Here is a 27807-nt window from a genome sequence, read left to right on the forward strand (position 1 = left end):
CTATGTTTCTATGTTTCTATGACCATATTAGCAGCATAGTAAAATCAACATTTTTTTAGATTACCCAATTTCAAAATGTTTAGAACCCAAATCTTTAAACATACTAAGCCACTCGTTGATCATCTCTAAAACAGATTACTATAATTCTCTATTTAAGGGTATTGCTCAAAAAGAGATTAGGCGTTTTCAGTGAATTCCAAAATGCTTCTATTAAAATCATTATGGAAGCAAAAAAAAATTTGATCATGTATCACCACTTCTTAAAACATCTCATTGGCTCTCAGTATCACATAGAATAATTTATAAAATCTGTTTATTATCGCTTAAGGCTCAGCTCTATAAGTCCCCAGCTTTCATCGATAGGATTGTAATTCCCTACACCTCTACTAGAATATTCCGGTCCAACGACCAGCATCTGCTAACCGTTCCCTCACTTAAAAACTATTAATAAGCGAAGGCAATACATCTTTAAAGATGCCTTTGTAAACTAATTTTATTATCTTATTACTCCACTTTACTTTATTATATTTTTTATTTGTTACCCTCTTGTATTTTCCTTTAATGTCTCTTCTTTACTTTAATGAATTGTATTTCATCCCTCCTCACCTAATGTTAAGAATATGTTAAATTGAGTGTTATTTAGTCCTTTTTAAGAATTCGTATGTATTGTATAGTCACCTAACTAATGTAAATTTTAATGTGTACATCGCTTAGAAGTTTGATTAAGCGATTAATCAAGACACCTAATAAACTTGAAACTTGAAACTTGATCTTTTCAGTCGTTGCCCCCCAATTGTAGAATTCCCTGCCAATCTATTTGAGAGAGGAAAGAAATATTGTTAGATTTAGAAGTCAGTTGAAATGCTTTCTTTTTAAAGATGCTTTTGACTGCTAGACATCCTTGGTAAAAAAAAATCCTTTGTAAAAAAATGCCTTTTCAGCCTTCACATGCTGAGGAAAGTTAGATCCTGCTTCCATCAAAAACATTTTACCCTCCTTGTCCAATCCATCATCCTTTCCAGATTGGACTACTGCAACTCTATTTACTTAAGCCTAACTAAGAAAAACCTTCATAGACTTCAGCGGATTCAGAATAACGCGGCCAAGCTCATTTTCACTAAAAGTAAATTTGACCATGTCTCCCCGCTCCTGTCCAAGCTTCACTGGCTTCCGATAATCGCCAGGGTCCACTTTAAATGCGCTTGTCTAGCTTTCAAAATCCTACATGGTATCCTCCCTCCCTTTATCCCTCTTTATTGGAATTCCTCAAACCCTAACACCACCAGACCCTCCTACAAATTAAAACTAGGGGCACTTAAAAAACTAGTGCTATTTATAGAAAATGGGCATATATGTGATTCTTTAAACTGTGCCTAACTCCAGAGGTGGTTTATAAAACTGTGCTAAGCACCGTCCTTTATGGCGCTGATTTTTTAGATGACATATATAGAATTTGGCCCTATATAGGACTACCTATATAGGTAGTCTGCACGGGAACGGGGATTGCGGGAATCCCGCGGGTCCCATGGGGGGTCCCGCGGGAATCCCCCTCTAACCCACGGGACTCCCACGGGGACCCCCCTCTGGCCCACGGGACTCCTACGGGGACCCCCCCTCTAGCCAACAGGACTCCCACGGGGATGGAAGGCTTTAGAAGCAGGTTCGTCCATATAATATAATGAATACGTCAGCCTTAGTAAAAAAGGGTTCCACCAAAGAGATTCCACAAGGAAAACAGCAGCGCAAACACAAAAGAAACTGTGGAGTTGATGATACTGTCAGAAGTAATTGCTGCTTTTTATGGGGACTGGCGGAGATGGAGGTAATTCCTTGCGGGGATGGGTTGGGACGGAGAGGATTCGGGCGGGGACAGGTGGGGACAGAGAGGATCTTGGCGGGGACGGGTAGGGACGGAGAGGATCCTGGCGGGGACGGAGAGGATTCGGGTGGGGACGGGTGGGGACGGAGAGGATCCTGGCGGGGACGGGCGGGGATGGAGAGGATTCGGGCGGGGACGGGTGGGGGCGGAGAGGATCTTGGCGGGGACGGGTGGGGACGGAGAGGATCCTGGCGGGGACGGGTGGGGACGGAGAGGATCCTGGCGGGGACGGGTGGGGACGGAGAGGATCTTGGCGGGGACGGGTGGGGATGGGTGGGGACGGGCGGGGACGGGTGGGGACGGAGAGGATCTTGGCGGGGACGGGTGGGGACAGAGAGGATCCTGGCGGGGACGGGTGGGGACGGAAAGGATCCTGGCGGGGACGGGTGGGGACGGAGAGGATCCTGACGGGGACGGGTGGGGATTGTGGGATTTCTGTCCCCGCGCAACTCAAAACCTGGACATGTCCTCAATCTATGTAATGTACCTGGTGCAATGGAGAATTAAGGAGTCCTTTTATTAAGGTGTGCCATTATAGTCTATGGACACATTAGCGTTTAGCACGATAAAACAGCTAGCTTGCCTTAGTAAAAGGGCCCCTGAGGGACTGGCCCAGGGCCACAAGGAGCAGTGTGGGATTTGAACCCACAACCTCAGGGTGCTGAGACTGTAGCTCTAACCACTAGGCTTCTTCTCCCAACAGTCACGAACATGTGAAAAACAATTTGGCACAAAAGGATCCTACAATGCTTATCTTCTAATGCGGTTTATATCATTCAGTGCAAATAAGAGTCAAGAAGGGTGCTATATTGGAGAAACAGGCCCAACGCCACTAGAATCCATCTACACCGATGTCATATTAAGCGTTGCAACGCCAACCAGGATATCACTTCTGTCGGACAACACTTCAGAAGGCCAGAACACTGCATCAAAGATTTTATGGTGAGAATACTAAAAGGAAATTTTAAGACAATCCGGGAATGTAAGACCTTAGAAATCAAAATGATAAAATATTTTGACATCCAGCAGACAGGACTTAGTACAGATCTTGGTTTTCTATCGCATTACAAAAACCATAAAATTATACTGTTTTGTCATCTTATCACTCATCCATCTCTTTCTGTGTCTCACCCACCCAGCCCTTCCTGTTTCTTACCTTCCCCACCCCTTCCCTTTTCCTGTGAGACTGACATTGGAATGCTTTTATTGTTTTCATACATACTAGTTTTTTTAGCCCTTCTTCCTTACTTTTTTCTTCCCCCCTGTTCAGCAACACCCATCCCTTCTCTGCTACCACTGTCTAGCAGTAGGCCTTTTCCCTTATTTTTACCTCCCCCCTGTCTAGCAGCACCCCTTCACTGCTCCCCCTGTTCAGCAGTAGCCCATCTCCTTTGGTTTTACCTCCCCCCATCTAGCAGCACCTCTTCCCTGCTCCCCCTGTCCAGCAGTAGCGCTTCTCCCTAACTTTTACCTCCCCCCTGTTCAACAGCACCCATTCCCTGCTCCCCCTTTCCAACAGTAGCCATTATCCCTTCCTTTTCCCTTATGTGGAGCTATCTCCAGCGCTCACACTCTCTCCCTGTCCTCCTGCTCCAGGGTCCTCGATTTGCTTAGATTTCCGGTCCTTCGCTTCCTGTTTGTCTCTGTGGGCAGCGGTTTTTTTTTCGTGTAACCCACTGGAATAGCCGCGTGCGCCACACACCGCAAACAGCCACATGCGCTGCAAATAGAATACGGCCACGGAGTCACAAATAACGGCGGCAGGGATCAAGGAATCGTAAGTGTGCATGCGCGCTTAGGGTTTTATTATAGAGGATACTGATATTTGTCAACATTTTCTTATTTCTGATCTAAAGAAGAGCGACCTCCGAAAGCTAATTTAAAAAACAATCATGCATTGTTGGAGAGCCAACATAAAAATCTACAAACAACTGATAAAAGACAAACGTAAAACATTCTACTCTGCCAAAATCAACCTATCTTGCATTGGTTCACAAGGAATCAATACAAAAGAATTGTTCAACCTAACCACAAATCTATTTGACATCACTCGCTACACTATACCCGTACACCACACGAAGTTACCCTCTGCGAAAGACCTAGCGCTACATTTTGAATCTAAAATTAAAAACCTAAGAAATAACTGTTTAACAAACATCCCTAGTGATCACCAAATAGCTAACTCACAAGACAATGAAATACCAATAGACATGATCTGAAGTTCCTTTCATGATTTAGAATGGAATAACTACACTAAACTATACAACAAATACTCTAAATCTCACTGCGTTCTAGATACGTGCCCCCCGAACATTATAAAAGTGGCATCACTAGAATTTAAACTATCATTGCTACACTACTTAGCCCACAACCTAAAAAACGGTCATATAATAATAACCCCCATCCCAAAAAATAGAAAAGAATCATCAGCACTAATAACCAACTACAGACCTATAGCATCTATCCCATTTATTGTAAAAATCATGGAAGGTTTGGTTCACACCCAATTAATGGAATATCTTAATCAGTTCTCGCTCCTACATGAAACTCAATCCGGTTTTAGACCTTTATTCAGTACGGAGACAGTAATCGCTGCTATCTTAGACTATTTGCGCCTATTATTTAGCAAGGGCCTCAACGCCCTGATCATGCAATTCGATATGAGCTCTGCATTTGATCTGGTAGACCATGGGAAAATGCTACAATGCCCAAACGCCATTAGTATCAGGGATGAGGTGTTGAACTGGTTTCGTGGCTTCCTTACATCCCACACCTACCAGGTACGCTTCAACCATGATCACTCCGATATCTGGAGCAACTCATCCGGTGTGCTACAAGGTTCCCCGCTCTCCCCTCTGCTTTTCAATGTCTACATGTCCTCATTGGACTTGCAACTAACCCAAATGGGAATAAAACTATTCAGTTACTCAGATGATTTCACGATCATCATCCCATTTGCTAACTCTATATCGGAAACCATTCCCAAGGCATCAGAAGCCATAAATGAGATGGAACAATGGATGACAGATTTCAAGCTCAAACTCAATCCAGAAAAAACAAAATTTTTCGTTGCCTCTCCACACCTGCTTGACAACAAAACCCCGCTAAGCATCAACAAACTTAGTTACCCCATTCAGCCCACCATGAAGATATTGAGTGTAACTCTGGATCAATGCTTAACCATGAAAGACCAGGTGGACTCCGTAATCAGAAAGGGTTTTTTCACTCTCTGGAAACTTAGATCCATTAAAGCACATTTCGATATGTCAGCATTCAGAATCCTAGTGCAATCCCTCGTACTAAGTCAACTTGACTACTGCAACATCGCCTATTTAGCAACCTCCCAAAAGAATATGCGACGTCTTCAATTAATGCAAAATGCAGCAGTCAGACTTATCTTCGGGCTGAAGAAATTTGACCACGTGACACCTTATTACCGGCCGTTGCACTGGCTGCCGACTGAAGCACGCGTAAAGTTTAAATTCGCTTGCCTCTGCTTCAAAGTACTATATGGACTAGCCCCCAAATACAAAACGGACCTTTTCTCCTTTTCCACCAACAGACGCAAGAGAAGCACATTCAAGCTTCGTTTCCCCTCCAGTTAGAAGTTGCAAACTGAAAAAACACCATGAATACTTTCTCTCACACCAAGCTGCCATATGGGGTAAAGACCTAGATCAATTGCTTTCACTAACCACTTATGAGGAGTTCAGGAAGCGCCTAAAAGCACACCTGTTCCTGAAATACCTAGACAACTGACCCGCTCTTCTCTCTCTCCACAATAAAGGTCCTCCCAATCTCTTATCCATTCCCTCTCTCCCCTCATAAGTCTGCATGGAACTTCACGGTTCAGCGATTTATATAAACTGTTATTATCATATTGTAATTTTTCGCTGTATTCTTTGAAATGCGTTACCTTTTCCTAACAGGTCCACTCAGAAATTTCTTAGCAAACTGTATAACCTATATTCTCACTCAGCAAACTATATATTTATATTTTTGCTTTCTTAAAATTTCTGCACTCTGTATTTCCTCTGATCATCTGCATATTGTAACTCGCTGAACGTTCATATTCCTTGATTCTAAACCGCCTAGAAGTCGCAAGATTGTGGCGGTATAGAAGAATAAAGTTAAAGTTATTTCATTTATGCTTAGTTTTATTTCAATATATTGCTCTACTTCGTCCATAACTTGGGTTCACATTTATTTATGTAGAAGAATTCAACTTCTCTTCCCCCTTGATTCTCTTTCTTCCGGTGTTAGCTCTGTTTCTAAGAAACTTGCTTTGGCTGCTGATTGGATTTCTGAGAACAAATGACAACGGAACCCCCTCCAAATCTATTACACTCTTCACATTCATCCCCTATTTCTTCTTATGCTTTCTCTATCAAAAGTACACCTCTCCCTTGACTACTGCTACTACTAATCATTTCTATAGCACTGCCAGATGCACACATTATATTAACCATTAAGCGATAATCCCTGCTCAACAAAGTTTATAATCAAAGGGCTAGATTCACTAAGCAAACCGATCGTGTACCGATCGGTTTGCAACCCCTTTGGGACTCGATTTCCCGCTGAGCCAATTCACTAAAATTGTGGCCGATCATCCTCCGATCCGCGCATGCAAATGAGGGGACACGGCATGCACGTAGGAAGGACTGCGATTCACTAACACAAAGCAGGCACACCGACTGGGCTAGCCCATCCAAAAACAAGCAAGTGCCAAGGACCAGTCGCCTGTGCAAAAAACCCTGCCGTCAGCCCCGATTCTCCTGCCTTTCTGCCGCCCTGCTCAGCCCCAATTCTCCTGTCTTGCCGCCTTGCTCTTGCTGCCCCCGACTCTTGCTGGCTCCTAAAAAGCCTCGGCTCTCTCACACGCTTCTCAGGGCATGGCCTCCTCCCCATCCTCCCGAGCTGAAACTTTTTTGCGAGCCCATTTTACTCTCCCGTGTCCCAGGCTAGCCTCCCCTTCCCTTCAGTGCAGCCCCGCTTTAAACCCGCGGGTTTAAAACCATGGGCTCGCACTGAGGGGAAGGTAAACGGGAGAGTAAACGGGCTCGCGAAAAGTTTCACAGCTCTCAAAAAAAAAAATCTTTCCTCCTCTGCTCGCAGGCACCCAACCTCATTGCACGCTGGAGTGAGGAAACAGCAGCCCACCCCCCTTGTCTGTTCCTAAAGGTTATCCCAGTGTTTCCTATTTGCAAGTGCGGGGTGAACCTCGGCTACTAAATTTCAGCAAACCGGTCCGTGTTCAGAATCCCATGGAGCATGCACAGACCATCTACAAGCAAACAAGATGGTCTGCACATGTGCAGGATCGCTCTTCTGCGATCTGTGGGGTCGGTAAGAGGCGGGCATCCGATCGGGCTAATTTGCATGGAGACTAATGGTGAATCAGTCGGCCGGCCAGCGACCGCATAGGATCGGACACGGACCGGAAAGGTAAAGTGGGCTAGCCCTAAATGACAGGACAGACAAAAAGGACAACTGAGGTAGAGAATTACAGTTTATATTGTGGTTTTTTTAATTCATTAGTTTTAATGCTTATATTAGTTACTTAGAATTTTATTATGTATGATATTATTATATTGTATGCTGAGTGCCTATTGTGTAAACCGCTATGAACTGCTGGTTAGGCAGTATATAAAAATAAATTATTATTATTATTATCATAAAATAGACATGGGTACTTTACAGGTGAGCTGGAGTTAGGAGATAAAAGCAACCTCAAAAAGTGGGATTTTGGCTTGGATTTGAAACCTGCCAGAGACGGAACTTGATTCACTGATTTCGGTAGCCTGTTCCAGAATCCAGTGCACCAAACGCAAAAAGAAACTGCAGAGAGGAATGTACAAGGTCCAGGAACCTTTATTAAAAGTCAGTAAAATGTTATTTTCGAAAGGATGGCTCTCGTATACATGGAGGCCAGACCCAACACTGAGAAACACTCCTTCTTCAGGGGTCCGGGTTGTCCTGTGCTTCACTAATAGAGAACCATGTGGAATACAACGGAGTTGTATAAAATCCTTAAAATTCGTGAATGACAGGCAATGCTTCAGGCGGACGGACGCTCAGTGTCAACACTGGACACAAAAGTGAAAGAAAAGATTGTCTACTAAACTAAACTAAACCTTGGGTTTATATAACGCACCATCTCTACGAATGCGGAGCTCGGCACGGTTTACAGGAAGAAAGATGAGAGAGGAACTACAGTGGAGAGATTAAAAAGTTAGGTGTAAAGGGGGAAGGTGAGAGGCCTAAGAGGGGGGAAGTGTTACAGTTTTGAGAATAGCCAGGTTTTTAGGTGTTTGCGGAAGAGTTGGAGGGAGCTTGAGGTTTGGAGAGGGGAGGTGAGGTTATTCCAGATCTCAGTGATTCTAAAGGGGAGGGATGACCCAAGTTTGCCTACATGGGAAATACCTTTTATGGAAGGGAAGGATAGTTTAAAAATTTGGGAGGATCTGGAGGAAGTAGGGGTTGGGGAGTTCCAGGATAGAGGGATAACGGCAGGAAGGATGCCATGTAGGATCTTGTAGGCCAGACACGCACATTTGAAGTGGATCCTGGGGATTACTGGGAGCCAATGGAGCTTAGACAGGAGTGGTGAGACGTGATCAAATTTGCTTTTCGCAAAAACAAGCTTAGCTGCGGCGTTCTGAATCCGCTGAAGTCTGTGGAGGCTTTTCTTGGTTAGGCTGAGGTAGATAGAATTGTCTGTAGGTTTGGGATGTGTCGGGTGCGGCGAGGTTCACAAGGTGTCAGGGGTTCTGGTGGGAGTGTCAGGGTTTGGGGGGGGTGATGGCAGGAGAGAGTGAGCATCCCTCCTGCTAGGCTACTTTGGGGGAGGGGGGTTCATGAGTTCTGAGGGGTCGGCAGGAGGAGGGGGTGGTCAACCCTCCTGCCAAATTCAGGGGTACTTGTCAGGGGGGGTCCCCTGCTGCAGCCGGCTCAGCTAATCATGGCAGGGGTATTTCCCCCTCCAATCAGCTGAGTCAGCAGGACTCCTCGAAGATTCAGGTTTGAGGAGGCCTGCCGGCTCAGATGATCAGGGATCCTCTTGCTGCGATCAGCAGATGGCAGGGGATCCCTCGGTTATGAAGGCACAATTCTGTACCTGGTGCCGGTGACATGAGTGCGGGTTAGAAAATTGGGGGTAAGGCATCTATTTTTTTTTAAAGACAAGATACGATTCTGTATAGGATGCCAGTGTGCGATTCTCAGCTGCTTCATAGGTGGCTGCTGAGACCAGCATCCTATACAGAATCAGCCCCTAATTGGACTTTGTATTTGAGGGCTCCTTTTACAAAAGTGCGTTAGGGCCTTAATGCGCAGAATAGCATGCGCTAAAATGCCACGCACGCTAGCCGCTACCATCTCCTCTTGAACAGGCGGTAGTTTTTCGGGTAGCGTGCGCTATAGCGCGTGCTAAAAACGCTAGCGCACCTTTGTAAAAGGAGCCCTGAGTGTGGTAGCGGTGACCCTCTAGAACAGTCTTAAAAAAAACCCCAAAAAACCCAAAAAACAGTGGATACAGATGTTCTGGAAATAATTTATTAAATACTGACATATAAAACCATGAAAATTCAATGAAAAAAGTACAATGATAAAAAATACAGTGATAAAAATCCAACCGGACCCTACACGGTCCGTGTTTCGGCGAACACGCCTTCCTCAGGGGTCCAATGGTTTGCAAACTCACATATAAAGATTTGAACTGAAAACAGTCTATTGTCTTTAAACAGGTGAGCAAAGAACACCACAGACAAGCTGAAGTAGCAAAAAAAATGCCCATCTGCAGTAACCATTATCTCTCTCCTTATTGGCTAAGGCTCTTAACATTTGCATCTCCTCTTCCTATAGGCTAAGGCTCTTTACACCTGCATTGTGAGGTCATAGGGCTTTATGGTTATAGAAACATGATGGCAGATAAAGGCCAAATGGCTCATCTAGTCTGCCCAATAAAGAAAAATGAGGAGACCCGATGATCCACCGATGAAAACAAAAACTGATGTTCAATGGACTGAAAATAGTCTATTGTCTTTAAACGTGTGAGCAAAGAACACCGCAGGCAAGCTGAAGTAGCAAAAAAATGCCGTCTGCACCATGTCTCCACTCCTGAGCCTATCACCTTTTAACTTCATCCTATGCCTCTCATTCCAGAGCTTCCTTTCAAATGAAAGAGACTCGACTCATGCACATTTACGTCATGTAGGTATTTAAATGTCTCTATCATATCTCCCCTCTCCTGCCTTTCCTCCAAAGTATACAGATTGAGATCTTTAAGTCTGTCCCCATACACCAGGGGTGTCCAAAGTCCCTCCTCGAGGGCCGAATCCAGTCGGGTTTTCGGGATTTCCCCCAATGAATATGCATGAGATCTATGTGCATGTACTGCTTTCAATGCCTATTTTGGGGAAATCCCAAAAACCCGACTGGATTTGGCCCTCGAGGAGGGACTTTGGACACCTCTGCCATACACCTTATGACAAAGACCACGCACCATTTTAGAAGCCTTAGGGAAATCCACTACTTATTCCTAAGATAAGCAGCATAAAACCTGTTTTACTACTTTTGATCTAATTGGGTACTTACGACCTGGGTTGGCCACTATTAGAAACAGGATACTGTGCTTGATGGACCTTCGGTCTGACCCAGTATGGCAACTTTTATGTTCTTAAGTATAGGACAATCAAGCCATTGTGACATCATTGATGAGGTTGGCTCTTAGGCATTGGTGGAATGAGGCATTATGACATCACAATCTCAGCTCTGGAATGTTGCTACTCTTTAGGTTTCTGTCTGGTACTTGGGACCTAGGTTGGCCACTATTGGAAACAGGATATTGGGCTTGATGGACCTTTGGTCTGTCCCAGTATGGCAATTCTTATGTGAGCCAAGTATAGGACAATCAAGCCATTGTGACATCACTGATGAGGTTGGCTCTTAGGCATTGGTGGAATGAAGCATTATGACATCACAATCTCAGCTCTGGAATGTTGCTACTCTTTAGGTTTCTGCCAGGTAATTGAGACCTGGGCTGGCCACTGTTGGAAACAGGATACTGGGCTTGGTCTGTCCCAGTATGGCAATTCTTATGTTCTTATGTACAATCTGTGGACTGCAACCCGAGGATTATTCTTGTAAGAACTGGTAGAGTGAAGAAGAGGACGATGATTAATAATAGGGTTGAGTTCTAAGACATTAGATCCAATCAACACAGGCTTCACCTGATCTAGCAACCTGAAGAAATAAAAAGAAACAGCATAATTAAAAATCACTGCTCCCACCACCTGACATTAAGAATTAGACATGCAGACTATTCCCTCAATAAAGCTCTCTGCAGCACTATAGTTAGGGACCAGCTTAATAAGCACGGGGAAAGAGCGCATGCTTCCAAGACTTCATTTAAAATGATCAGGGGTGTATTATCTGGATATACAACAAGAAGCAATTAGCCTGCGTTCACCAGGTTGCCCTTTTTCCCTTTGTTCGATTGCCAAGCAATTTTCTAAAATCATCAAGCAAGGGAACTCTAATTCCACCATGACCTGATCTGTAGAGCTGTACGGCTTGTTGCTATCACAGTAGAATATTTCAAAGTTATTTATGACCGTCCTCTATAGGAGCCTAGCTCATTGGGTAGGACACTCGAAAGATCTAGCCTTCCTTCAAAAATGGATTTATGCATTTATATGCTTTGCTGCTTCCGGCAATTTATTTCTTATTTGATAGGGAAGAAGGGATTTTTTTCAGTGAAAATGAAGACTAGACAGCTAGAATAAGGGTGCATTAATTGATTTTATGATTTTTTAAGGCTTCTTTGATTTTATATACAGTGCTGCCCCACAAATTCACGGTCCGCGATTCGTGGTCCCGGTCATTCACGGTATTTTCTGATCGCGAATGACTGGGCAGGAGAGGGTAGCCAGAGAACCAGGAGAGGGCAGCCGGAGCGCCGCGAATGAAGGAAATTATTTGCGGTGTGCTCCGACCGCCTCTTCCTATACTAAAGTCGGGCCTCACCAATCAGGAGCTGCAGGGGATCTATAGCAATGCTCCTTAAAGAGGTGAACAACGAAATAATAAAAGGAAAGATGCTCATTAAATCTTACCCCGTAAAAATGGAAACAAAAATAAAACTATTTGGCATAATCATAGACAAAGATTTAACTTTTCATGATCAGATTAGTTCTGTGGTAAAAATCTGCTTTTATAAACTCCGGCTTATTCGCTCTTTAACTTCTATCCTCGAAACTAAAGCTATTACAACCCTTGTTCATTAGTTATCTCTCATCTTGATTACTGCAATTCTTTTTACAACGGAATCCACAAAAAAGAATTACGACGTCTACAGCTCATCCAAAACACGGCAATAAAATTCATACATAAGTTAGGGAAATATAATCATGTAACCCCCTTTTGAAAGAAGCCCACTGGCTACCTATCACACACCGTATCTATATATATAAAATCGGATGTATGTATGTATGTGCCGCGATCACGCAAAAACGGCTTGACCGATTTGAACGAAACTTGGTATGCAGATCCCTCACTACCCGGGATGATATGTTCTGGGGGTCTCGCGGCCCACCTGCACACGTGGGCGGAGCTACAAACAGATAATCGGATTTCACCCATTCATGTCAATGGAAAAAATGTAAAGAGCTGCCAACGCAAAAACGGCTTGCCCGATTTGAATGAAACTTGGTATGCAGATCCCTCACTACCTGGGGTGATATGTTCTGGGGGTATCGCAGCCAACCTGCACACCTGGGCGGAGCTACAAACAGAAAATCAGATTTCACCCATTCATGTCAATGGAAAAAATGTAAAAACTGCCTCCGCAAAACCGGCTTGCCCGATTTGAACGAAACTTGGTATGCGGATCCCTCACTACCTGGGGTGATATGTTCTGGGGGTCTCACGGCCCACCTGCACATGTGGGCGGAGCTACAAACATAAAATCAGATTTCACCCATTCATGTCAATGGAAAAAATGTAAAACAGCTGCCAACGCAAAAACGGCTTGCCCGATTTGAACGAAACTTGGTATGCAGATCCCTCACTACGTGGGGTGATATGTTCTGGGGGTATCGCGACCAACCTGCACACCTGGGCGGAGCTACAAACAGAAAATCAGATTTCACCCATTCATGTCAATGGAAAAAATGTAAAAAACTGCCTCCGCAAAACCGGCTTGCCCGATTTGAACTAAACTTGGTATGCTGATCCCTCACTACCTGGGGTGATATGTTCTGGGGGTCTCGCGGCCCACCTGCACACATGGGCGGAGCTACAAACAGAAAATCAGATTTCACCCATTCATGTCAATGGAAAAAATGTAAAAAGCTGCCATTCTCACTGTGACCAATTTGGACGAAACTTGGTATGCAGATCCCTCACTACCTGGGTTGTTATGTTCTGGGGGTCTCGCGGCCCACCTGCACATGTGGGCGGAGCTACAAACAGAAAATCAGATTTCACCCATTCATGTCAATGGAAAAAATGTAAAAAGCTGACATTCTCACTGTGACCAATTTGGACGAAACTTGGTATGCAGATCCCTCACTACCTGGGTTGTTATGTTCTGGGGGTCTCGCGGCCCACCTGCACACGTGGGCGGAGCTACAAACAGAAAATCAGATTTCACCCATTCAAGTCAATGGAAAAAATGTAAAAAGCTGTGGACCGAGTTGAACGAAAATTGGTATGCAGATCCCTCACTACCGGGGGTGATATGTTCTGGGGGTCTCGCGGCCCACCTGCACACGTGGGCGGAGCTACAAACAGAAAATCAGATTTCACCCATTCAAGTCAATGGAAAAAATGTAAAAAGCTGTGGGACCGATTTGAACGAAACTTGGTATGCAGATCCCTCACTACCTGGGGTGATATGTTCTGGGGGTCTCGCGGCCCACCTGCACACGTGGGCGGAGCTACAAACAGAAAATCAGATTTCACCCATTCATGTCAATGGAAAAAATGTAAAAAGATGCCATTCTCACATTAATTCAAAAACGGCTTGACCGATTTGAACGAAACTTGGTATGCAGATCCCTCACTACCTGGGGTGATATGTTCTGGGGGTCTTCAGGCCCACCTGCACACGTTGGCCGAGCTACAAGCAGAAAATCGGATTTCACCCTTTCATGTCAATGGAAAAAATGTAATAAGCTGTGGGACCGATTTGAACGAAACTTGGTAAGCAGATCCCTCACTACCTGGGGTGATATGTTCTTGGGGTCTCGCGGCCCACCTGCACACGTGGGCGGAGCTACAAACAGAAAATCAGATTTCACCCATTCAAGTCAATGGAAAAAATGTAAAAAGCTGTGGGACCGATTTGAACGAAAATTGGTATGCAGATCCCTCACTACCGGGGGTGATATGTTCTTGGGGTCTCGCGGCCCACCTGCACACGTGGGCGGAGCTACAAACAGAAAATCAGATTTCACCCATTCAAGTCAATGGAAAAAATGTAAAAAGCTGTGGGACCGATTTGAACGAAACTTGGTATGCAGATCCCTCACTACCTGGGGTGATATGTTCTGGGGGTCTCGCGGCCCACCTGCACACGTGGGAAGGGTGGGTTCACCCAATAATGTACATGTTTTTGCTCCTGGAGGTGAAACTAAAAATGTTGTTTATAATCAAGTTTTGTGTTAGTTGTATTGTATTCATTTTGTCAAATATTTCACATTATAATTTGAATATTGTACTTTTTATAAAGTAAAAAAATATTTTCATTCACCACTATAAAGTATCTTTATTTGAATCCATTTACAGTGTTATTGCTATAATTAAATACCCGTGCAACGCCGGGCCATCAGCTAGTATAAAATAATAGTTTCCAGATAGGATATAGGATCAGCAAGTTATGCTAACGGAGGAGCTTACACAGAGTACCGGTATGTCATGTGTCGCCCAATCCGTTCTGAAGCTTAAGCCAGCTGGGCTACTGCTTTTATACTCTGGTACAATAGCCTAAAGTCACGAGTGGTTCATACTCTAAAGCGCGCGAGGACAAAGGTGCGCCGAGAACCGAGCGCGGACAACTGAGCACAGGACTTCATCACGCCGAAGAAAAACCGTATTTTAAAGGACTCCGACGGGGGGTGTTGGTGGGGAACCCCCCCCACTTTACTTAATAGAGATTGCGCTGGCGTTGAGGGGGGTTTGGGGCGTTGTAAACCCCCTCATTATACTGGAAACAACTTTTTCCCTGTTTTTTAGGGAAAAAGTTAAGTTTTCAGTATAATGTGGGGGGTTACACTCCCCAAACCCCCCCCAACATGGCAGCGTGAGGCAGCGCGATCCCTATTAAGTAGAGTGGGGGGGGGGTTCCCCCCACACACAGCCCGTCAGAGCCCTTTAAAATACGGGTTTTCTTCGGCGCGATGAAGCCCTGCGCTCAGTTTTCCACGCTCGGTTGTCGGCGCGCCTTTGTCCTCGCGCGATTTTGACCCGTCACCGTCACGAGTACTACCTGGTTACAAATTACATACTCACTTTCTATTGGATTGTCACATTTGTCATTATTGTTGATTGGATAGTATACATATTGGTTCTTTGAGCCATAATGAAGCATGATGTCACCTGGTGCCAAATATGACATTCTTATTTCCCCTGACAATGCATTCTTAATACTAAGATCAATAATTCCTGAGCGTGTGCCCCTCCCCCCTCCCTCCTAGGCTTGATTATAGATCTGTCAGCTCTTTTCACCTGCGGTTAGTATGATTTCTGGTAAGTCATTTTGACCTAGATTCATGTGGTTTGGTTTTCTTGTGACTCAAGCACTTTCCTGGAAAGTGCCAGAACATCTAATGTGGTCAGTCAGCAGGTGTTTGCTAGCTTCTAGGGCCGAGATGAAGTCCTCTTGTAGAAGTATTATTTGTGCTGACAGGAAAATATGCACTTTTTGCATTGTTGATAAGGCTTATGTAAGTTCAATTCAGCAACACAATATCTGTATTAAACATTTCTTCTGGGGTCTCATGGGGGTCTTCACTTTCATTCTTCACCTTTTGATGTTTCAAGTAAGCGCAAGCAAACAGCAGTCTTGGCTGGGTAACTACATCAATGGAGCCAGGCTGACCTACGACGCCTTTCGTAGAGCAATTGAAACTGTACTGTTTGACAGATTCATCTCCTAAACCGAAGCCACACCAAATTTATATTTTTCCTCTGTCTATTTCATGTGTATTATGTTGTACCTTCACTATTTGCATTCTATAATTCGCTGATTGTCCAGCTCTCTTCGGTGTGAACCGCCTAGAAGTCATTTGACTATGGCGGTATCCTATATAATAAAAGGTTAGCGGCGTATGCGCTTTTAAAAAAGCATGATTACTGCCGCCGTGGTGTGTGATCCGTGGCCGTGTTCCATTTTAGAACCCGGCCAATGATCACTCTGGCCACTCCCCTCCTCCCGCCCTCACTCACCCTGGAGCCAGGCAAGCTCTCTTCCTGCCCGCGTCCTCGGCAGGAAACACACCTGGGCCCTCATTTGCCGCCGCCGCCGCTGCTGCTGCTGATCCTCCTGTAAAGAGCAGCCTGCGATGGTGGCCAGCTTTAGGGAACCTCGCAGGCCGCTCTCCAACTCGGTAGCACGTTCCCTCTGACGCGATCCCGTGCGTCAGAGGGAACGTGCTACCGAGGCTGGAGAGCGGCCTGCGAGGTTCCCTAAAGCCGGCCACCATCGCAGGCTGCTCTTCAGGAGGATTAGCAGCGTAAGAGGAGCCGCCACCGGCACTTTTAAAACTAACCTTCAGCCGCAGCAGGCCAGCCCGCGGGAAGGGAAGGAGGAGGGGCCGAACGGAGGAGGCCAAATCGCATTAAGAGAAGGGAGGGGCTGAACGGAGCAGGACAGCTCACGTAAGAGAAGGGAATTGCTTCACAGGGACCTGGAGGAGAAGGGAAATACGCAGCTGCTTCTGCAAAGGAAAGTGTGGGGGGGGGGGGCTTCAAAGGGACCTGGAGGGGAACTGAAATACCGCTGCTGCTTCTGTAAAGAAAAGTGTGGGGGGGGCTTCACAGGGACCTGGAGGGGAAGGGAAATACGCTGCTGCTTCTGCAAAGGAAAGTGTGTGTGTGTGGGGGGGCTTCACAGGGACCTGGAAGGGAACGGAAATCTCGCTGCTGCTTCTGCAAAGGAAAGTGGGGGGGGGAGGAGAGACAGAAAGAAATACAGACAGACAAAGGAGGCCAGGGAGAGACAGACAGAAATAAAGACAGACAGACAGACAAAGGGTGCCAGGGAGAGAGAGAGAAAAAATAGTAGGAGGGAGAGAGACAGAAAGGAAGGAAGAAAGAGACAGGAACAGGGAGAGAGACATAAATAAAGAAAGACAGACAGGCATATATTCTAGCACCCGTTAATGTAACGGGCTTAAACACTAGTAGAAGAATAAAGTTATTATTATTATTACTCCTTATTCTCCCTCAAGTGGTGGGTGTCAAACTTTGGAATGCTCTGCCGGGCATGCTGCAATTTTGTGCAGGAAAGAGACTGGATGGTCCATTCGGGTCTTTATCTGCCGTCATCTACTAAAATGTTAAAAACACAGCTTTTTCTTAATGCTTTCCTATGAAAATGTTGCTACTTCTGTTCTTCCTGTAAGATACAATGCTAACGAATGTCTGGTCTTGCACCTTTTATAGTTTTACTCCTGAATGTTTAATTGATAAGATGCCTGTCTATTGTTTCTTCATATGCATGCAACTAAAGGGCGATCAGGATATTATGTGTGTAATCAATATGTTAACCGCATAGTTTTATGCGGTATATAAATTTTTAAATAAATAAACAGGGACAATGACATTTTTTAATCCACGTGGAAAGCATTGTTGTTTTTGGATTTGTTACTTCCATCAAAAGCTCTACACAAATATCCCTCCGGCTGAATCCTGCGATTACCATCAATGGCTCTATGATCCTTTGGAAAATCTGGATGCCCAGCAGGAATTAGAACCTTGCAAGGTGTGATGAGTCAGGGATGCTTGATGTCATTTCAGCCTTTGCAGCAGAAATTCTCACAATGTTTTAAATGGCTAAAACTCCAACCCGCTATTAAGGCTGGTTTCCCTTCACTTAATACTTTAAAGGATCAACCAAGCTTGCCTATTATATGCTACATGGCGTCCTTCCTCCCGTTATCCCACTCTTCTGGAATTCCTCAAACCCGCTCTCTTCTAGACCCTCCCAAAAACTGAAACTATCTTTCCCATCTATAAAAGGTATATCCCGCGCAGGAAAACTTGGAACATCCCTCCCCTTCAGAACCACGGAACTCTGGAGCAACCTCTCATCCCCGCTCAGAAATTCTAGCTCCTTCCAATCCTTCCGTAAACGCTTGAAAACTTGGCTCTTCTCAAAAATCTAATCGCCTCCCGTTCTCTAGTACCCTGCCCCTCTCTATCCTCTCAGTCCCTCTCCTATCCCTTCTTTGTAATTCCTTTCCTCTTAACCTCTGTAAACCGTACCAAGCTCTGCGCATGCGGAGATGGCGCGGTATACAAACCTAAGGTTTAGTTTAGTTTATATGCTCTACTGTGGGGGTTCAAGGTCATGAAGCTTCAAGCTGGTATAAGTTCCTATGCTCATACCTACATAAGAAACCACTTTCTGGACTTCAGTCTATTTGGTCCAGAGAATTACAATGTTCTGTTCCATCTGAAAACTGGAAGAAGTTATGGACCCAAAGGACAAGATGTACGGCTTTTGTGTCATTAAGACAAACTCTTTACTTTGTTCTGCAAAAAAACATTGTGGACCCCGGTTAAGTTACAGAAATTGGATGCCAACAAGTCCAATGCATGTTGGAGCTGCAAGAAAGAAGTGGATACACTTGACCATCTTTTGTTTTACTGCCCACTGGTTCAAATATTCTGGCAGGAAGTGTGGAATAAAATACAAAACATATTGGAAGTTTGTATACCTCTTTCTTATGGCACGGTGATATGTGGAGCACGGGCCACATCAACAACCTTATTGACAGTACATAAAAATAAATTGTCCATGATACTATCTGGAGTTGCAATAGTTGAGAACTGGAAGGATTTCACGTTGATGAATTTTCAATTTTGGTGGGAAACTGTGTGCCTCATAAATATGAAGCTAATTTAGCTGAAAGATCAGGGAATATGGCATCATTTAAGAGTATTTGGGGCCCTTTAGAGCAGTGTTTTTCAACCTTTTTAAACATAGAAACATAGAAGATGACGGCAGAAAAGGGCTACAGCCCATCAAGTCTGCCCACTCTTCTTACCCACCCCCTGTCTATGCCCTAATGACCCAATTTCCTTATCTTGACCCTTGTAGGGATCCCACATGGCTATCCCATTTATTCTTAAAGTCTGGCACGCTGTCTGCCTCGATCACCTGCACTGGAAGCTTGTTCCAATGATCAACCACTCTCTCTGTGAAGAAATACTTTCTGGTGTCGCCATGAAATTTTCCGCCCCTGAGTTTGAGCGGGTGCCCTCTTGTGGCCGAGGGTCCCTTGAGAAAGAAAATATCATCTTCCACTTCGACACGTCCCGTGAGGTACTTAAATGTTTCGATCATGTCTCCCCTCTCCCTACGTTCCTCGAGAGTGTAGAGCTGCAATTTGTTCAGTCTCTCTTCGTACGAGAGACCCTTGAGCCCCGAGATCATCCTGGTGGCTGTCCGCTGAACCGATTCAATTCTGCGCACATCTTTACACCTATGGACCGGCAGAAATAAAAGAATTATTCTGTGGACCGGCATCGGTCCGTGGACCGGCGGTTGAAGAACACTGGGCTAAGTCGTGGCCAGATCCCACCCATCTCTTCCCAATCTCCACCCCAGACCCCGCCCCCATAATAGTACTAATTGCACCTTGCTCATCCCGTGCCTCATCTGGAAGCCTTCCCTCTGACGTTGCAACGTCAGAGAGAAGGCTTCCGGTACAGGCGCAGGATGCACGTAGGAGCCGCTGCCCGTGGCTTTGTTTACTGAGTCAATTAGGAAGAGGGAGTTGGCTCGAAAATAACGCCGCATCGATCGCACCGTGGACCGGCGGTTGAAGAACACTGTTTTGGGCCTGATGCACATGTTGGCCCTGTGGACCGGCAGGAAATTTCTGTGGACCGGCACTGGTCCATAGACCGGTGGTTGAAGAACACTGCTTTAGAGGGTTTCGTTAAGTAATATGTGTGATGGAATGATTGACCTGCCAGACATATGGGAGGGGGATAGGGTGGGGGTTTGGGTTAGGGTGGGAGGGAGGGAGGGAGGGGTAGATAATGACATGTTTTTCGTTAAGAACTTTCGAATGTATGTTTACATATGTTTATAATACATTTGTGTGCTGCATTTTTCTGTAAGATGTCAAAATTTAATAAAGGTTGATCTAAAAAAGAAAGAAGCATGATTTTCCAAGCCAAGTAGTATATGACCACGTGTCACCAAAGGGCAATAATAAATACAGAAAGCAGATGGTGCATGGAACCCTCTGGTTTTCCTAACTTATTCACCTTTCAGCTCAAGCCGAGATGCTAAGGGAAAAAATATGCATCACAGGTTGAAAGGGTTAAACCAGATATGAAAAAAAGTTCTAGAGCAGGGTGTCCAACCTGCAGCCCAGTGAAGTATTTTGTGTGGCCCCCAGTCGAGGGTGATGAAGTGTTTTCCTCTGCTGCCCCCTGGTGTTTACCGTCTTGCCGGCTTCCTCTGTCTTGCTGCAGCATTTGCGCGTTTGTGCGGCCCCAAAAACAATTTTCGGCCAATGCGGCCCAGGGAAGCCAAAAGGTTGGACACCCCTGTTCTAGAGGAACATGCTGGGTCTAAATTGGAACGCATCTCACTTAGATGTTACTTGGTAACATACCGTATTTATACTTTTCTCAATGAACCAAAAAGATTCTGTAGTTTTAGCTATTAAACTCCAAGACTAAGAGTTACTGTGTTTTGAAGGAGCTAAATTTGCCAGGTAATGCATCCATAGAGGCGCCGAGCATAATTTGAAGTCTAGTAAAAGGTCATTTGTGAAAATGTTGACGTGCTGTAACCTTTCTTTTCTAATGAAATGCTCAGTGGAATCCCAAATGGAGAAACATCCTATATGGTTCCAACACATTTTGCTTTGCAACCCGGTTTCTCAGCATGCATCCAAACAGAAACCCTTCCCACAAAATAAAGACAGGAAAATGGTAATGCTGCGCTCCTTGAATAGTAAAAAAAAAAAAAAAAAAAGCATGTAAAGGCAAGCGCCCCACTGTATAGGGGGCAGTGGCGACAAAAGGGCCAAGGCCGTTGCCTAGGGGGGGAAGGGAAAGGGAGGTAGGGAGGGGGAGGGGATATTGGGGTAGCGAGAAATAGGTTCAGGAGGGGGGGCCAATCAGAATCAGGGATGCAGGCACAGGGGGCGGGGTGAGCGAGGGGAGACGACCCGAACTGTAGTGGAAGCTGCAGTTCGGCCTTCGTCATGGAAGCGTCGCGGCGTTCCCTCCCTCCCGCCCTAAGGGAAACCAGTCACAGTTGTAGATGCAACGTCAGAAAAAAACATAGTGGGGTCATAGGCACAGCATACAGGTAATAAAAAGAGCACTGCGTACAGTTGTTGATAGCGGTTCATAGACAACGGCGCGAAAGACAAAAGCGCACGCCGCCGCACCACTCTAAATTAGTTTTTAGGTGCTCCGACGGGGGGTTTTGTTGGGGAACCCCCCCAGTTTACTTAATAGACATCGCGCCGGCGTTATGGGGGGTTTGGGGGGTTGTAACCCTCCACATTTTACTGTAAACTGAACTTTTTCCCTAAAAACAGGGAAAAAGTGAAGTTTTCAGTAAAATGTGGGGGGTTACAACCCCCACACCCCCCACAATGCCCCCACAATGTTGCGCGATGTCTATTAAGTAAAGTGGGGGGTTCCCCCCACGCCCCCCCCCCCGTCGGAGCACTAAAAACAGTAATTTAAAGTGGCGCTGCGGCGCGCGCTGCGCTCAATTGTCTGGGCGCACCTTTGTCCCGGCGCGCTTTTGACCTGACACCGTTGATAGCAAAGGATGTGACATATAGCCTTGCAGAAGCAAGTGAGGTAAGCACTCAGAGGCTTGCTTTTCTCGCGGCTTGGACGGCGGGGAGGCCTTGTGACATGACTTCAAAAACCCGTATTAGGGTTGAAACGCCTGTATAAACTAAGGGAGTCGGGAGTTTCCTCACCATATCAACGTTGATGGTGGCAGGTCCCACCATATAGCAAGCTAAGTGTTGCATTTTTCATATACAAGCTTCATATTCCATTTACATTGTTTAAGAGAACCTAAGTAATACGTTTTTTTAGTTTTTTTCACTTATAGTGACATTCTTGTGAATTCTGATGAACTCTATATTTATATTTAAATTCATATTTCTTACATCAATTATTTAGGTTTTGTGTACACCAATTAATTAGGTTTCATGCACAAGCACTTTATATATTTAGGAATCTTCCATTTTCAACAAATTTTTAAGTTTAGCCCTTGTAATAGTCAATCCAATAAATTGAGTGATCATAATAATTATAGGATATTAAATGTAATTCATAGTAAATAAATTTACAAGAAAATATTTATTTTCTTAGGGGGCGGTGGACATAAATGATTATAACGCTATACAAGACAGGAACCTGGAATGGTATATATCATAAGAGGGTCTCAAGATTGAAGTCTGTATAAATTTATATGTCCACTACATTTTTTCTTGAATACTCAATAAGGACCAAGACTCCATTCTTATCATAATTTGGACATTTATGATACCTTTAATAAATAATTTGATTTAGATTTGTTACATTGGATGCCATTTTGGCCTTTATTGGAAGTTGTGAATTATATTAGAATTGATGAATTGATTATACATGATCAATTATCTTCCCTTTATCTCATTTGCATGACAGGTGGAGGGCCCCTCCTTGAACAGGATGGGGAGAAGGTGAGGCAGCTTGAATGGCTCTCCCACGAGAAAAACGGTGGCCCAGTCAGAGATGCTGGGCAAGACACGGATCAGTTGATGGGTGTAAGGACTGAGATGCAGCAATATGATGTTGTGCCTATGGTGTATATATATATATATCGATAAAATGTTCAGGTGAATGAATATGATGATATACATTGGTATCTAAATTGTTCATGGTTAAAGTTTTGGTATGTTGGTATGGCAACAAGAGGCTTGTCCATTGATCAAACTCGTACCCCCTGTAACATCCTTCCATCATGGGCCCAGTTGCTCAAGCATCTTACTGTTACTGCAACAGATTCATCCATTGTTGCTGGCATCAAGGAGCATTTCCAGCATTTAATAGTCTGTTATTTTTTTGTTCATCCACTACACAGTGTTGGTTCTCTTCTACGCCCAAATCTGAAAGACAATCCAATTATTTTCCCAGATGATGTAAAAACGCTGTTTGTAGATGATGTCTGTAGTAGGGCATTTATGGCTGTGGCCATTAATAAATCCACATATTGTCGAAGAACAGCGTGTCTGTGTAATACTTGCAAGGTATTGAGAGTGGGTGGGAGGCAACAAATGCCGAGTGCCAATTTTGTCATTCTGGACATATATTAGACCCATTAATTTACACCAATTACCATCCTACTTCCTTTCTTCCTGCAGCTGCTAAAATTATTGAGACTGTGCACGAACTGAGTTGAAAGATTTATTTGAGTATGGTGTTAGGAAAGCACACAACTCAGATTCGGCACTTTTTTCCACTGTAGACATTATCCATCGATGGCAACATAGTAAATGAGGGCAGATAAAGACCTGAATGGTCCATCCAGTCTGCCTATTAGTTAATTCAGGAAACACCTAAAAACTGACCTATTCTTGAAATACCTAGGCAACGAACCGGAACATCAACCCCCCTCGTAACATCATCACATACCTGATCTTGCAAACTGTTAACCCCAACCCCTAACCACTAACTATGAACACTCTATTCAATTTACGGAACATTTCTACTTCTGTGCAAACAGCTTGGCACTTCCTGGCCTTGCAACACACAAACTGTTGCTAACATTATTAATATTATCAGATGTATACTGCTATACTCTTTAATCCATTGTACGAGATGTATACTGCTATACTCTTTAATCCATTGTACGTAAAGTTTCCCTTATGGTATTGAGATGTACACTGCTATACTCTTTAATTCATTGTACGTAAAGTTTCTCTTTATTGTATTTACATTTCCTTCATTGTATTCACAGTTTCTTTTATTGTAAACCGCCTAGAAGTCGCAAGATAGCTGGCGGTATATAAAAATAAAGTTATTATTATTATTATTATTAGTTATTTGCATTAGAAATACAAAATGAAGTTACCTTGTCTCTTCTTTGATATTTCTGGGCCACAGACTAGAGTCCGCCTGGTAACGTCTTAGGTTCCAACTGCTGAAGTTGCTGTCCGAGCTCGCCAGCCTATCCAACCATCCCGTTGTTTGCAGGATATCTGTCATAAAGTATGGCCAGTAACGTCCTCATGTTACAAGTTAATGGAGTTTCCATTGATTCCCTCCCCAGCACAACCTGCACCGAATCACCATATATGGGACACAAACCGTACAAGTCCGCCTGGCCTTAGTTCTTTAATTTATACTATTTGTTTTCTAATTATTCATTGAATGCAACTTTAAAAAGAAAACTCTTAAGTTTGCTCTTAAATCTTTCCAAGTTTTTTTCCTCTCTTAAGTAAATTGGAAGGGAATTCCATGTTTGTGGAGCTGTAACGGAAAAAAATGGATTGCTGCCGTTAATTGATAATTGATAATTTTAAGAGAGGGAATGACCAATAAGTGTTGGTCATTCGACCGCAGTAATCTGGATGTAGTATAAGGAATCAAAACTATAAATAAAAGCTGGGGTTTTGAATGTCAGAGATTTAAAGGTAAGCAGATTTAATTTGTACATTATACGATGAGCGACTGGAATGGGCCTTTTTAAGTAGCGGGGTCACATAATCAAATTTCTTAGCTTTCATGATAAGTTTAATAGAAGCATTCTGAACGATCTGTAAACGCCTCATTTCCTTTAGAGCCAATCCCTTAAATAGGGCATTACAGTAATCAATCTTTGAAATGACCAAAGAATGAATTAGTATGTTCAGAGACTTTGGACATAAAAATTTAGACACTGAGGCCCTGATTCTCTAAAAGTGCGTCCCGATTTTAGGCAGCTGTAGACGTCCTACAGCTGTCTAATCAGCCAATCGGGATGCACGTTTTTTTTAAAAAAATGCTCCCCAGGCAGGCCTGAAGGCGCCTCCGGGAGCCTAGGGAGACCCGCAAGATGCCTAAGCTCGTCTAAGGGCCTTAGGCGGGCCTTAGGCTGAACCTAGGCGGCCCTACGCGTCTCCCTAGTAGATGAGAAGCTTAAAAATGTAGGCCAGCAAAATGCATTGTAAGTAGACGCTGCCGCTATACTTATCACGGCAAGGGATCTCTCAGCCGCTATAAGTATAGCGGGCCGTGGCCCCCTGACCGATCACTGGCAGGAGGGTGCCCAAACCCTCCTGCCTGAAGACGCACCCCCCTCCCCTCCAGTGGAACCTAGAGATGTCTAATCTAACCCGATTCGCTAACCTGCGTCTATAACATGGACGCTGGTTACAGAATCGGGATTTAGTTTAGGCCGATTCTGAATAGGACGCCTCTCCCGGGCGTCCTATACAGAATCAGGGCCTAGGTGTCTTGCGGGCCTCGCCTTCAATATAGGCGGCCTGCCTGGGGAGCATTTTTTTTTTAAAAACGTGCATCCCGATTGGCTGATTAGACAGCTGTAGGATGCCTACAGCTGCCTAAAATCGGGACGCACTTTTAGAGAATCAGGGCCTGAGCGAATCTGACAGTCTGTAAAAGGTTGATTTAACAACGTGACTAATGTGATCATGATAAGTTAATTTATCGTCAAAAATAACCCCTAGAATCCTAATTTTGTTTATCAACTTAAGAGGGATACCTTTAATAGAGATTGGAAGGGTAAGTTTATAACCATCTTTCCAGGGGAAAAGCATGTTTGTTTTATTGATATTAAGGGCCAGTCTATTTATTTCAAGCCAATGGTGGATCTGTTCCAGTTTTTGATGGCTGATATTTCAAAGGCACTATTAGGGTCCAAAGGATGAATAAGCTGTATATCGTCCGCATAGGCAAATACAGAAAAAACAATAGATTGGCAAAGAGTCATGAGAGGCACGAGAAAAATATTAAACAGAAGAGGTGAAAGAATAGAACCTTGTGGAATGCCGTATGATGATGAGAAACTTTCTGAGGTTGAATTGTTAAAGGAGACAGTAGTAGAGCGGTTTTCAAAATAGGATTTGAACCAAAGCAGGACCTGGTCTGTGATACCAATAGATTGAAGTCTGTCTATAAGAAGATTATGGTCAATAGTATCGAAGATCAATTGAAATTAGAAGAACAAATGTGTGGTGATCTAAGTGATAAAGTATGGAAGTTGACATGCCTATCAATGAGCATTCAGTAGAATGATATTGTCTAAAACCTGTTTGATTAGGGTGTAGGATATTCGTTTTTTCTACAAATTCTGCTACTTGATTAAATACTATTTTCTCCGTCAGTTTAGCCAAGTAAGGAACATTAGCAATTGGCCTATAGTTCGATTTTTCTTCAGAACTAATTTTTTGATCTTTCATGATGGGACGTATGAATGCTTTCTTCCATGCTATGGGCATAAAGCTCTGTTGTAAACTTTCATTAATTAAAGTAAGTATTGATGGACCAAAAATTGCAAAGTACCACTTTAGGATAAAAGGAGGAATTGGTTCAGATTGCGTGCCTTTGGTATTGATAGTCTTAATAAGAGATTTGAGCTCTCTAAGGTTAGGGAGATTGAATTGTGCACATTTGGCAGATAATCATAATCTTGACTCCATCTGCTCTTGAATAGGAATGGAAAACTGATTCGTGGTTAAGTTTTTCCTGATATTATTGACCTTCTCAATAAGGTAGGTTGCCAATTCTTGTGCTGTAGGCAAAGATTCGGAGGATTGAATTTGTCTTTTAAATGTAGGATTAACTGATTTTAGAAGAGCAACTTAAGTACAGGAGGGTGCAGAAAGGAGGGGGAATATAAGGGGGTAGTTTGCAGTTAGAATTTCAAGACAAAGTTGGACAAGTTCCTGCTAAACTGGAACGTACGCAGGTGAGGCTGGACTCATTTAGAGCACTGGCCTTTGACCTGGGGGCCACCGCGTGAGCGGACTGTTGGGCACGATGGACCACTGGTCTGACCCAGCGGCAGCAATTCTTATGTTCTAGTTGAAGAGGAGGGTCTTTACTGCTTTCCGGAAGGTCATCAGAGAGTTCTGTAGTCTGATTTGTCGGGGGAGTTGGTTCCAGAGATGGGGGATGAAGTGGCTGTAGGAGCGGTTTGCGGGCGATTTCTGACAGGAGAGACCTTCCTGGGGGGATGCATAGGCGCTTCTCCATTTCAGAGCGGAGGAGGCGGGTGGGGGTGTACAGGGTTAGCTTGGATCCTATGTATGCTGGGGTGGTGGCGTAGATTATTTTATGTGCTATCACCAGGGCCTTGAAAACACAGCGTTGATTGATCGGGAGCCAGTGCTTTGCACAGAGGGCTGGGGAGATAGGGTCATGGTAGTTGAGGTTGTGTAGGAAGCGGATTGCTGCATTTTGTACGCCAACCAGTTTTTAATCCACGTGAGTATTTCACCTTCGATTCCATGGCTCGCAATTTTTCGAAGTAGTCGTTCATGGAAAAGATTTGGCTCTATATTCATACCTTTCAAGTATTTAATTGTCTGTATTGTATCTCCCCTGCTCTTCCTCTCCTCTAGAAAATACATTTTAGAATGTCATGCAGTTTACAAATGCTAAGCCAGATTTCTTTTCAGCGACTTCTTTTAAAAACCGTGGTGGTCTCTTCTCTTTAATGTAAT

General features: G+C 44.2%; 1 long non-coding RNA gene across 1 annotated transcript in view; it reads left to right on the plus strand.

The window, feature by feature from the left end:
• The window catches only part of LOC117357935, a 146332-nt gene extending 123419 nt beyond the window's left edge, over positions 1-22913 (plus strand). Inside the window, exon 3 of the long non-coding RNA XR_004538905.1 lies at positions 22787-22913. This is a non-coding gene — a long non-coding RNA (uncharacterized LOC117357935). The remainder of the gene's footprint in view (positions 1-22786) is intronic.
• The last annotated feature ends 4894 nt before the right edge of the window (positions 22914-27807 follow it).

Source organism: Geotrypetes seraphini, chromosome 1 (assembly GCF_902459505.1).
Source record: "Geotrypetes seraphini chromosome 1, aGeoSer1.1, whole genome shotgun sequence".
NCBI classification, from domain to species: Eukaryota; Metazoa; Chordata; class Amphibia; order Gymnophiona; family Dermophiidae; genus Geotrypetes; species Geotrypetes seraphini.